Source organism: Lepidothrix coronata, unplaced genomic scaffold (assembly GCF_001604755.1).
Source record: "Lepidothrix coronata isolate B3197 unplaced genomic scaffold, Lepidothrix_coronata-1.0 Scaffold3, whole genome shotgun sequence".
NCBI classification, from domain to species: Eukaryota; Metazoa; Chordata; class Aves; order Passeriformes; family Pipridae; genus Lepidothrix; species Lepidothrix coronata.
The window spans coordinates 4,715,345-4,729,398 of record NW_016690183.1 but is presented as its reverse complement, the minus strand read 5'-3'; the positions used below and the strand labels follow the sequence as shown (position 1 = coordinate 4,729,398).

The 14,054-nt window shown below is 40.3% G+C and overlaps 1 protein-coding gene across 6 annotated transcripts in view; it reads left to right on the top strand.

Moving 5' to 3' along the window:
* GOLGA4 (golgin A4) overlaps positions 1-1,670 on the top strand; it is a 70,411-nt gene extending 68,741 nt beyond the window's left edge. For all 6 annotated transcript variants that reach the window (XM_017821050.1, XM_017821077.1, XM_017821068.1 and 3 more), the window contains one exon: positions 1,104-1,670. The gene's annotated coding sequence lies outside the window, so the exon portion shown is untranslated. The remainder of the gene's footprint in view (positions 1-1,103) is intronic.
* Positions 1,671-14,054: the final 12,384 nt, after the last annotated feature.

Below are 14,054 nucleotides of genomic sequence, written 5' to 3'. Positions count from 1 at the left end.
CACAGTTGCCAGGAATTGACTGAGTGTGTGTGAAGCAGTTGCTGTCTCTTGGCTGGAATGCAGTTGTTGGCCTGCAGCACCACCACAGCAAAACACATTAATTTAGGCTGTTTCCATGGCTAGTTACCACAATGCGGTTGACAGGTTATCTTCCTCTCTTGCAGTCATGCCAATACAGCCTTCAACACAAAATAATACTTCTTTCAAAGGAAAAAAATTGTTCATCTTAGCTAACAGTCACGATTTCTACTTTGTGATTTTTTAAACCTTTGAATACAATGGTGAATGCACTTTATTGCACTTAAAATGCAATAGAGTTTGGACTACTAGCCTTGATCACTTCTGACAAAATCAGCAACTGTTTTTTCTAGCCCTCTGTTGAAAAGAATTGAATTGTTGATAATGATGGAACAAAGCTATTTACAACACTATTTCAGAAGGTATGTTTGAAACTTACGTTCCTGTCATGCTGTCTATAATGCTGGTGTAAAAATTCAGGTGTTCTCAGCTGCATTTGAAACACCACAGAAGGGCTTGTTGATGTTGACCTTAATGTCAGCAATTATCTGTTACACTTTCATAACTTTAACTAGTATATATGTAAACTATTCAGACCTCATTATTGGATTGTAGTTGCTTACTTCATCTCAAGTATTTTTGTCCTTTATTCTTGCATGTATATACCTTAGAAATTAAGGTGATGCTGACTTAATTGTGAAGGTGGTCAGTATTTTTCTGGTAGAAGAGACTTTTTGCTAGCCCCAATATTATACATTATCATTTCAATTTTGATGATAGGCCTTTATGCAGAGAGGACAACCTTGTGTTTCATTGGATTAATATGCAGAGACGTGGTAGACTATTTCCAGTGAGACTTCTGACTGTTTTGCTACAGCTTATTTAATTTTCATCAATTTCTCAACTGTGTTGCAGATACTGGTATAGAATTGCTTGCTCAAAATCAGTTAATAATTTGGCAGTTTGACTTACCTGAAATTCTTCTATCTCCTAATAGTACAAGAAATAATGTCATTATTTTAATATTAAGATTGTTCTCAGTAATCTAACATTTGTTCATTTCTTCTAATTTTTCATTCTTCTAGTCATGGCTACGACCATCTTGAATTTGTGATGAGAATGTCTCATGACACTGCTGCTTAGAAATGTGTTTATATCTCTTTTGTTGTCCCTTGAAAAGGGACAAGAAGAAAAGCTATTATTCAAGGTCACAAATGGACAGCAAGAACCAAAACTCAACACCACCTTTGGACCATGAATATAGTTAAAACTGCCTTGACAGAAATGTTAATCAGGGGTTATTTGATGATGAGTCTTTCTCTTCTATTGAATACTGTCTTCTATTTTGTGTTAAAGGTTATTTTTTTAAAGGAGAGAAAAGACTATCCTGGGAAGGAATTGCCCACTACTGTATCTTTATACAGGTTTTACTGGGTGTTTTTTAAGAGTTGAAATAAATGGTTTGTTTCTTCTATTTATTTTTTTTTTATTTTTGAATGAATTGTGCAATACATTTTGAATGAGTAGTGGTTGAGGAGATTCTTCTGATGAACTAGGAACTTCTGTTGACGATTCTCTCCTAATTTGATCTTGATTGTTTGCTAAAGGTCACTTCTATATGCTTTTGCCTACAATAAATCCAAGTTGCAGTACCTCATTTGTTTACTCCTAGCTTTTGTACTTATATTTTTGTGGAGAAAAGGTATGTTCCTGTAAATTCCTGTAAATAGTTCGTACATAACTGATCTGTGACTGTTGACAGCACTAATCTAAATAGAGCTGAGATTAAATAAAGTTTATTTACTGTATAATTTTGGAACATCTTTGGTATGATTTTTCTTTTGAAAGGATCAACCGGTATTGTTCTTATTCCTGTCTGAGACATCCTTAGCTATTTCCAGGCTGATATCACTCTCATAAGAAGAGCTACTCAAGTACATTAAACTGTAAAAAGTCAATGGAGACCTTCAGATTTTCAAGGGAGCACAACCTGTGAAAGAGACACGTGGTGAGCTGAAAAGCTGATGTGAGAATGTAGCAAGTGGGGAAGCTTGTGTTTTAAATTATCATAGAATCACAGAATGATTTGGTTTGGAAGGGACCTTAAAGATCATATAGTTCCAACCCTCCTGCCATGGGCTGGGACACCTTTTACTAGAACACATTGCTTAGGGCCCCATCCAACTTGAACACTTCCAGGATGGGGCATCCACAACTTCTCTGGGCAACCTCTTCCCACTGCCTCTCTACCCTCATGTAAAGAATTTCTTCCTATCATCTTATCTAAATATCTCCTTTTTCAGCTTAAAACCATTCTGCCTTGTCCTGTCACTATCTGCCCATGTAAAAACTTGCTCTGGAAGGCTGCAATGAGGTCTTCTGAGAGCCTTCTCTTCTCCATACTGAACAACCCCAACTCTCTCAGCCTGTCTTCGCAGGAGAAGTGCTCCATTCCTCAGATCATCTTTGTGGCCTCCTCTGGACCCACTCTAACAAGTCCATGTCTTTCTTGTGCTGAGGACCCCAGGCGTGGACACAGCACTGCAGGTTGGGTGTCCCGAGGGCAGAGTAGACTTGACTTGCTGACCAGTCCTCTTTTGATGCAGCCCATGATATCACTGGCCTTCTGGGCTGCAGGCACACACTGTTGGCTCATTTCCAGCGTGGAAACCCCCAAGTCCTTCTCCACAAGGCGGCTCTCAATGAGTTCTTCTCCTAGTTTGGACTTGCCTCTGAGATTGCCCCAACCCAGGTGCACTTGGACTTGTTAAATTTCGGTAAGTTCCTATGGACCCACTTCTCAAGTTTACCCAGGTCCTGCTGGATGGCATCCTTCCATCTGTTGTGCCAAATGCACTGCTCACCTTTGTGTCATCTGGAAACTTGCTGAGGGTGCACTCGATCTCTGTCTGTGTCATTGATAAATTAAAAGAGCACCAGTTCCAAGACAGACCCCTGACCACTCATCACTGGCCTCCACCTGGACACAGAGCCATTGACCACAATGCTCTGGCTGTGTCCATCCAGCCAATTCTTTACCCTCTGAGTGGTCCACCCTTCAAACCCATGTCTTTCTAATTAGGAGAAAAGGATGTCATGTCAAAGGCCTTACAGAGGTCTAGGCAGATGACATTGGTTGGTCGTTGCAGTCACTCCATCATAGAAGGCCACCATGATAGAAAAGAAAAAAAAAAACAAGCTGAATTCATTTGCATAGTTTTGTATCCTAATGAAACTGGAAGTGAAACAATTTGAGTGATCCAAGGTCTATTGTGGCCACTAGCAGTATAAAGAATATGTCGGGTTTTAAATTGCTGATTAAAGTCTAAAGAGACACAGGTTGCCTTTGGCAGTTAAGGACCAAGAGTTAACATCTTCATTTCCTCCTGCCTTGTCTCTGGCAAAACCGTTTTTTTATGCTGCTTTGTTATTTATAGCTTCTGGGGTTTTTAGGGGACAGTGGTCTAACTTCTTCCTTTTATGAAACATCAGATGTATCAAATTTGCTTTAAAAGTCCATTACTCCTTGTAACTGTTTCCAGTATAAGCCCATCTCGCTCCTGCTGTTGTGTAGCAGAACAGCATGCTACAGCCTGTCACAGCAGCAACCTTGACCAGACTTGACATGGGTATGTTTGGCTTTGAAAAAAGCATATTCCTTGCATATCTGGCTGAGGATTTGTGGGATTTTCCTATGGCTGTCATTACAGCAATCTAAAACATAAATCTGAGTTTTGGGGTTCCATGTAAGGTATATGTTGTCGTAGGCTTTGGGAACTTAAATGCAGGGATTTATTACTTTGACAGTGAGTATCACTATGATCACTCTTGTGCTCACAGGTAAGCTATTTTTCGCATTTTCTGTTCCTGTTCTTTTCCCTTTCCACGAAAGATGCTAGTTATGGACTGTACTTTGTCAAGCATGACCTAAGTGCAGTGGAAAAAACTGTAATAGTCTGTATAATATTCATACAACATTGGATGGACTAAATAATGTTTTCTTCCCTTAAATGACGTAATTAAAGAATGCAAAACGGATTAGAGAGTCATTGTTTTTTTAAAAAATAAAATCAGGTAACCACTACCCATATTCACATTTTGAAAAAAATGTTTGAGGGTTTTTTCCCTTATATGTAATTTGTTAGCAATCACATTCCTCATGGGAATAATGAGAAAGTATGTTAAGTACAACAGTTTTTTTCAGACTGAAGTTTTAACTGCTTCTAAATTTTTTTAAAAGAGAATGTGTACATAAGGCATCGGTTTACAGTTTAAATAAATGAAACAAGTTAAGGTGAAAGCATGAAAATGGTTGCTTCACTTTGAGTACTGTTTTTTTTGTTGTTGGAGTGTCAAATGATTCTGGTAGTGCCAATGTGGGTATAAACTAATATGCTCCAGACCAAACCTACTTGTGATTATAAAATGTCCTTGTTTAGACACACATAGGTGAAAGTCAAAGACTGTATCAAATAATTGCCTGCCTTTTTAGCAAAGGTTAGAGGTTGCCAAGCTCATTTAGACTGGATTGTTAAAGGATGCATCTGAGAGAGAAGATATTTTGATTTTCTTATGTTGAACCTTACCTTAGTCTCATATAGGCTCCCCTGGGGCTGGAAATGGTTAATCCCAAGTAAGTTTCCAATGCAGGGCCAATGGAGAGCTGCGGTTCACCCCTGTGAAATTAGCATATTACAATAGACCGGAAGGGAAGTTGTTGGAAGCGAGAACTGGAGCCATGAGGTGGCCAGGGGGGCCCTGAGATTAGGGGTGCTCCTGGGCACCCCGTGGCCCTGGCGCTATGGCCAGGGCTGTGGCAGTTCTTCACCGTTTTTCCCCCCCTGTGAGCGAGGGAGTCAGCAGCGTCGATCATGAAGCAGAGCAGAAAGAATTCCAGGCAGAGGAGAGAGAAACTTCAAGCAGTCTTGCTGCTACCTTCTCCACAATGGCAGGGGGAGGGAGCAACTCAAGTTGAGACTGAAGCAGAAGAGGGATGGGCCAAGGGCTTGGAGGTGCCCTACGTCGGGTTTGGATGAGGGCAGCCGAAAACCGAAGGACAAGGAATGCGGGGGATGACCTCCCGTTGCCACGTGGCAGTGGAGCTGAGGCTGCAGCTGAGATAGAGAGAAGCCAAACCAAGCAGGCTTTTTCTGGGCAAGGACTTTAATGAAAGCTATTTGGGGTATAAGACTGAGCAAAACCCCAGAAAATCCTGCAACCTGGGGACAAGAGTGGACCTGAAGTGGAAAAGTTCCTGAGTCTTATTCCCTGGGAGGAACCTTCACGAAGCAGGGGGAAAGGATTCAAAAGCTGACTCCCTGTAGCTCATAATGCAGACCTGGTGTAGCAAGTGTTCCTTTGCAGTCCAGGAAGAGAGCTCGGCAGAGGCTGAGCAGCTGGTGGGGATGCAGAAGACCCCTTCCCCATACCCCAGTAAGAGAGAGACATTAGCTATCACCCTGAAGGTTCTTCTTCTGGATTGATGTGGCAGGGCCGCAGGGGTGGTGGAAATTGTATTAATACTGTGTATTTATCTGCTTTTTAGTTTCTGTAGTTTTTATTCTGTTAGTAATAAATTTTGATATAATTTCCCCATGCTGAGTTGTGCCTGTCTGAAAACTTCTCTTACATTGAGGCAAATTGTGGGGGAGGTTGGAAATTGGATTTTTAGGGCTCAAACCACTACAAATATATATATATGAGATTTGTAATTTTATGGACTCATATGCATGTGTACAGAAAAAAATGTGTAGATCTGTTTATAAAGATAAGGCTTAAACAGGTTTATCAAGCATCCTCTAGTGTCCAGTTTAGATGAAAAATACCAGGTTTTCTATTCACGTGTTATTTCAGTGCCTCGGCTGATACTTATTAGCAACATACTATTTTAAACTTTTCATAAAACATTATCTACAAATCCATCCAACTTCCAGTTATGCCATTTATAGTATCTCTTTCTGTGTGATCTGTGCTAAAATTTATTTTCTCTCCTACATAGTACATGGTATCTGGTTCTTTCCTCTAAAATGAGCATTTCAGACTCTGTAAACTGGGATGAATACTGAGAAGATTGGTTTGATTTTTGTCATTCATACTCTTGCATACAATCCTATTGTCCATCTGTGTGTGCTACAGAAAATAATTTTTTTCCTCTATGGAGTTTGTAAAATTGAGAAACTTATTTTTCATTTGCTTTTTCAAGGAAAGGTAGCTTTTTTGCAATGTCATTACAGCTTTATTTTGGCCATCAATACGAGCAGAAACTGGAATTGATATTCCATTCTACTATGCATGGAATATCAAGACCAAGCTATGGAGTACCTGTTCCTGGATGCTGGTCCTCAAAAGCTTTGCTAGTGTGGGATTTTCAGACTTTGGTTGTGTATATTCATAATATGACAAATTAGAAATGACAGAACAGAAGAAAGCAGAAAGTTGCATGTTCTTCTCCATCGTGTCTATCTGTGATTTAGGAGTTGCTACCTTTAATTTTCTTTTCTCTCTCAGGCTGTCATTCACACTGATACTAGTCTTCCTCTGTTAACATTGAGTTGGTTTCCTGTATGCATTGGAGTAATTTTAAAGGCACATGGATTCAAAGGAAGTACATCTGCGGAGAATTCTTTTGTTGTAGAACAGTGACAGCCATTATTTCCTGCAGTTGCCACTAAATACCACGTGACATTTCATAGAAGTGGTAATTCAGCTCATGGTAATCATGTGTTACTTTATAGCTGTGCTAGCACATCATGGTACAGCAATGGATGCTGATGGAGCTAAGTGTGGTGCAGGAATCTGCTGTGACATGACTTGCTTCTCTTGGTTGTGGCTGCCAGAGCAGTCCAGGTCACCTGGTGGCCACTGGGCAAATGAGGAAGGTAGTTGTTTTCTAATTAGGCGTGTTGCTGTAACCAAAGATTTGTCAGGTAACTTTTCCAAATGGAGACCAAGGCCTGCGTGGCTCTGGGGGCTTACCAGGTCCAGGGTCTGAAGGGCGTTGTGAGTGCTGCTGCCAAAATAGGTCTGTGTGCCTGCGGCAGAGACACCTTTACCTGATTGCCTCTGGTTGTATCTTGACAGCTTGCACCTCCAGCGTTTCTGTAACCATTTAATTTGCTTAAAGGAAACGGAGGAACAGCAGAGTGTATGCAGTGTATCCCCAATTACATGGCCCTTCTAGAACAGTGGTTAAATAAGAGGAGAAAGAAAAAGGAGGAAGGATGAGGTGAAAATTTAGGGTCTTCCTTTACGGTGAAGAAAATTGTTATTAGGCTGAGCTGTATTCAGAGAATGAATGTTTTTCTTGCCTGCACTGAATTCTAACTGAAGCATGTTTCCGCATTGAAAGAAACCATCCCCACCTTGAAACCCTGCAGCCACAGTGAGTGCTATCTTTGTGTTATTTAAAGCACACCACACTTCAACCCCAAGATTCCAGTGCTGCTACTCAGTTAAAATACGATCCAACCAAAAATTGAGTACAGGATGTGTCTAGCTCAGTTAACTGTGGAATTTTTTTCCCCTCTTAGCTTCAGGGATAGCACATTCAGGACATAATGATTCTCAGGATGCTAAACTGTTTGAGATGAAGCACAGTTTCTGTGTATTTTATGCAGGTTCTGCTGTGGTGGGACCTCATTTCTAGGAGGGACTGATTGAAATGTTGCTATAGATACAGGTTGACCAGGAGAGATCCAGGTTGTATGTGCTTTTCCTGAAGATGAGGATATTCACATGCTACCTAAAAATACTATGGAAGTATTTTTACTACATGCTACCTAAAAATACTACGGAAGCTGGTCTTACAGTGCTCTCCTTATTCAACCAGTGAATAAACACAAAACTGCCATACCAGTCCATGGGAATCTGGATGTACCTTTATCCATAGTTCTATCTATCCTACATCTCTTAGAGGATTTAACATTGGTTTTTTTAGATGTGACTTGCTCAATACAATAATAGAGAAAGGGAAGAATGCACCAGTGGCAATGGCCAGCATGAATTAGGTCTTCCAAGGAGACATGTTTGCTTTGTAGTGTGCTGCTCATGGCCATACATAGGACCTGCTATGTTTAGGTTTTTAAGCATAGGCAGATATAGTGCCTCAGTTATTTGTAGTGATATGAAACCTTTTTTTTTAGAAAGATGATTAGAGAGAGCCTCTCTGCTTGGAAAGCTAAATTTGACCTTGCGCCTTCTGGCTGGGTGGATGTGGACATCTCAATAAAGCAGCAGGGCAAGCCAGAAGTTTTGGCAGAGCCAGCAGTTTCCTCTAAGCAAGAGCACTGCAGACCAGAGAGCTGCTGGGCAACAACCAACCTTGCATTGTACAGGCAATCTCTTCAGCTCCTCTTTTATGTCCAATTATTTGTTAAACACTTTATTTAATTTGTCTTCACTGAGCCTTTCTGGGGCTTGTGTATTAGGGTCTCTTTTGAAATAGGTTTTTAAACTGGCAGAAGATGAGGGGTGACTTTCGATGAGCTGCTAGACAGCATGGGTGTCTTGATTCCATTATATAATGGGGGAAGACTGAACATAAGAAGCAAATGCATGAAATCAACAGCTTATTTTTAGGCTGAGAATAAGAGTGTATTTCTAGGAGGGTTGTTGACTATAGGGAAGCTGGAATTAACATTTACTTTAGATAAGCTCTAATACTGACTAAAAATAGAAGTTAATTTCTGTATTGTAGACATCCTTCAGCAGGATCCTGTTGGTTTTCAGAAAGACTTTTGTGGCTGCAATAATGGCATACTATATTTTGCTACTGTCAACTAATTGTGAGCATAGTTTGTTTAATGTTTTGCACTGGGATGCCTGGACTGATTTATCATGTGTCTGAGAAGGCAGGATAATTAGCATCTCACCTGATTTCATGTGCACTGTGACCAGCCCAACCAGGCTGGTTCCAGTTTTTTTGATGATGTTGCTGAGGACAGAAGCATGGCTTGCTTTCACCTGGAGCACGCAGGTCTCCAAGCACTCACCAGGAGGGTGGGAAGCATAACATACTCTTAATTTTTTCCAAAGGTTCTGCTTTCCTCTGAAATTGGAGTTGTAGCTGAGCTTGGACTATTTATTTTTGATGGAGGAACCTCTACCAAAACCCCAGTCTCACATCTTGGGCTTGACAGTCACTGTCTCCATTTTGGAAGACATCCCAAGATTTTTCTTACATTGCTAGTGCCACATGGTCTGTTCAGGACTGTGTAACTTTGTTTTAATAGAGTGATACTGTAAGCAACTTATTAGAAATCAGCAAGTGAACCGCAGAACTGTCACATCGACCTCCAAATTTGTCCTATTTTCTTGCTGGTCTATGGTATGACAGGGGCATCAAATTCCTGTCAGATTCTTCCCAGAATCTCTCTTATAGCAGAGTCAGTCACTGAGGTGTGTGAATAATGTTGTTCCTAAACAAGAGAGCCTGCTGTGTTATTGCAACTGCTGTGCTTCTCTGTTTACATTATTTGTAGCGAATATCACTCTGGGGATTGCAAATTCTTTGCCTTAATTCCACTGATTTATATTGAATTATACCTGCCAGAACTTCTGTCCTAGAGGGTGGGGGGTTTGAGGGGTTTGTTTTGTTTGGCTTTTTTTCTTTTTTCTTGTTTGCAGTTTTTTAATTAGTGGCATCGACACAACATCCTTCTTGCTATCTGGATGCTGAAATTCAGTTTTTTTCACATTATTAACCTGGAGAACTATACTGCTTCTGACATATCTCATGCCAATAACAAGTCCTGTGGAGTCCCACAGTTTACTTCTCTGAACTCCTGTATATGTATAGTACACAACAACAATTCTCAACATAGTTGAGATTTTAGGAATAACTGGGTTGCAGAGAATCCCAGATTATTTGGTTAAGGGCTCAAGCTTTTAGTGCTCACACACACAACTGTAGGAAGTGCCTTTTCTGCGTGTGAACAGGTTTGGATCTCTTAAAGATGATAAGTAGGCTATTGTTCACATGAACTTTTCACACAAGGACTGTATGATAGAATGTGGAATAATAAACATTGAGTGGCTGAATAATAGAAAGCAGATGTGCCAAGAATGCCAAACAAAATGTTTGAAAACTGTGCTGTGAACTGGACCTTTCAACAAGTGGCCAAAGCTTGTGAGACCACTAGGATCTCAGCCTTATAGATTTTAAAATAGAGGCTAAATAGGAAAGTAGAGACACTACTTCAATGTATAAATCAATGAGATTTAATATCGTATGGAAAAATGGTGGATCACAGGATCCACCAAGTGGTGAGTATTCCATTACTTTCTCATATCTACTACGTGTTTCCCACTTGTGATTTTTCTTTTGATGTAGTCAAATGAGAAAAATGAAACAAAATCCACTTGTGTTTGGCTTAAAAATTCTGAATAGTCCAACTCCATTAAAGCTTCTGGAAAGTCCTCCCTGACTTTCTGTGGGTTATGTCCACGCTGTTGAAAAGGACCTCCATCTATCTGTCTGTCTGTCTATCTATCTATCTAATTATATAATCAAATATATAATATCTTTGTCTTAAGCTGTCATAGAAAACTAAGACACGTAAATTTAACGGCATGTAAACTGGTATCATTTTTGCTTAGTTAATTCCACTCAGATGTAAAACTCTATTTTTGAAAACAGGATAGTACATGGTTTATAATACTGTCTTTGTTTTGTGTATCTCATCATCAGCTGGTTATTTAAGTTTTACCACAGTGGCTAGTAGGAAGGATTAGCTGTCTATAAAGCAGCAGTTTCATAAGCTGCTGTGACAGTGTTGCTGAAATATAGACTGCAGCATGGCTTTCCCTGCCTCGGGGAGTGATAGGTTGTAGCTGTGCTTAGCACTTTAAATGTGCAGGTTGAAAACAGTGGGATTTTTGTATGGGAGTGGATGTTTTCAAAATCTCATTTGTAATTTATTCTCTTCACTGGAACACTGCAGCATGTTGGTTCTCCTTAGAAGAGTGCCCCATTGTCCTGGGGATCTTCTAGAAGAAGGGAGAAGAGCTGCTGTTGGCTTGTAACTTGGATACTGACCGAGTATAGGGCTCAGCTACTTACAAAAACTGTCATAAGGATCCATTGTGCCTCTATGTCTCAGGTACAGGAATTTTTGTCAGCCTGAGGTTGATATAGAAACTGCAGGTTTTTGGCAGGTCTGATCTCCTCCTGGTCCCAGACAAAGGACAATAATTGGTAGGGGAATTTGATTTATCATTTCTCTTTGATGTATTTCTCCAGGTAGCCCAGCATTTTTCCCAGAAGTCCCAGGGTTAGCAATAAAGAGGTAGTCTTCTAGGAAAAACAGCTCTCTTATGAAAAGTCACAATTTCAGCATTCACCTCCATTACTTATAATACCCATGAGGTTATTAAAAAGATCATGGAGAAGAGCTATAGCCTGGACCAATATCTATTGAAAGCCGGTGTTGTGTTTTTCTCCAAATTGCATGGTTCATTCAACAGCCCCATCTAGTCTGAGTTTAAAATTCAGCCATGGGTGAGAGCTCAGTAGATAGCCAAGAAATCTTAAGTTAGATGAGACTGAGACCATGCTAGAAGCAAGTTCAATTAAGAGCGTATCAACCTTCTTAAGTATGGGGATATCCATGAGTTATGTTTTAAGGCTATCATATATTTGGTTACATTTCAGTGATCATTTAGGAGGTATTGCAGAGGCTAGCTTTGGTGTAGGGCAGTTAGTATTTCTGGAGTTTCTGTGTAGTCACAGATGAGTCAGAGGTTTTATCTCTTGATCATTCTTGAAAGCCTAGCTTTGGGTGCTCTAAATTGTCCACTGGTGGAGCTTGACTTTTCCTTAAACATAGCTCTTGTATCTTGATAACCTGTCTTCCCTCACAGTGGTCCTGTTGAGCATCTGTCAGTGGAGATGAAAAAAACAAAACTTCATCATCATTTTGCTTAAGAGAGGCCTCAGGGGACTGGTGTAGCTATTTTAGGGGTAACTACCTGAGACATGTTGCATGTGCTTTTGGAATATATTGCTACATGGCTTTTTTTTGGATTTACACATTCTTATCCACTGGTCTTTCTTATAGCATGAATATAACAGAAGAAGTAGCACATAGAGGATTTGATTACAGTATATTGCCAGTTGTGTCTCCTATTGTTAATGGTAATAAAAGCTGTGATAAAGTGATAAAAGGGTTGAAAAATCCATTGATCCCTGGGCTGTGGTAATGAGGTTTGGTTTGAGTGACTGAGCACCATCTCACTGTTGTCAGTATGAAATAAAAATGTGTAGTGACAACCCTACTAGCGAGACCAACGCTAGTGAAGAAAAAGCAATTCAAAAGAAGTCTGTGTTTGTGACTTGCAATGTGTGTGTACATTTTTAAATATGTAATATATGAATATGTACAGCAAGAGTGTATTTCTGACCACATGAAAACAAATGTATGACAACTGTCAGAAAATGAGAGGTGCAAAATATGATTACTATTTACTGTTAGAAGTACAAAAGGTAGCCTGAAACCCAGTTCACTCCAGACACATGCTTGGCTTCAGGTCTGCCATTCAGTTCCCCTTAGGTCAATAAAGTACAAGCATGCTCTCATATTTAAGCATGTATTTAACGAAGCACATACTGTAGTTGAATAGAGGCTGCTGAGTAGATGTCTGTTACATGAGTATGAAAATGCAAACAAAGACAGACAAAAGTTAGGATAATCCATCAGATAAGAAAAATTTACCTGATGGATTTTTTTTTTCTTTTATTTGGCTCAGATGAATTTCTTCAGTTACTGGTATCCAGCTGTCCTAGATAGGACAGCTGAGTTCATCATGGTATGGGTGTAACCCAAAACTGTGTATTCTATAGCCTTCCATGCCATTTCCCAGAAACTGTTGTCAATAGACTATTAGCACCTCTGCCCATAAGAGCCTGACTCCTCAGGCTATAAACTAGGTGTTAAGAGGCCTGTGAGATAGGAGGATGCTCTTATCTTTTATGGCAATAGACTATTCGCACCCTCTGCCCATAAGAGCCTGACTCCTCAGGCTATAAACTAGGTGTTAAGAGGCCTGTGAGATAGGAGGATGCTCTTACCTTTTATGGAACTCCCTGAGGGAAAGAACTGACCATTCCTGCCTGAACTGGAGAATATATAAACCTGGAGTTTTCAGAACTTTTCAACCCGCTCGTGGGATCCAGAAGGAAGACTGCAGCTCGTCGCTCTCGACCTTTGCTGGACTTCAGTCACCGCTTCTGACCAGACTGCAACAGCTCTCCCACCAGCAGGTTTCTCCCTTCTCCCTTTACTTTGGACTCAAGCGGGGCCCAGGGAACACCACTTTGTTCATGCCCCAGGGTACCAGGTTGTACATGTGGGTTTTGTGGGTTAGGACCAATTGTTTGTTTGTGTGATTGTGCTTGCTGTGTTGTTTTAATAAATTGTTATTCTGACTTGTGGTCTCTCCTTTGAGTTGAGTTCATTTCCCCTGCTGGTTGACTCTTAAACCAGCACACCAGCATATGATAAATGTTTTACATTATATGATGCATTTTCATTTGGGCACAAAATGACCATAAATCAGGCTGAAATAAACCCCAATACTGAACCAGGTCAAATGTTTTAAGTGCAATGTTAATGCATAGTTTTAAAGGGGATAGAACAATGGTTGGATCACTAAACAATCTGGATTGCTGATGAAACAGTACCATTCCAGAAAAGAAATCCCTTAAACACCTAAGAGGGGAGAATTGATTTTGTAATATGAGGCTCTGAAAATTCTGGCTTTCCACTTTATTCTTTTAGCTATTGTTATGAGACGGTGATTTTTGATTAAGTCAACAGCTTCTGTATCTCCTACAATTCGCATCGGCTCATCTAGTCAGTAGTGGTATCCCCCAGGGATCAGTGTTGGTCCTAGTCCTGTTTAGTATCTTTGTTGGCGATCTGGATGGGGGGGTTGAGTCTACCATCAGCAAATTCGTGGACAACACCAAGTTGGGTCAGTGTGTTGATCTGCTGGAGGATAGAAAGTATCTGCAGAGGGATCAGGACAGGATGGGTGGA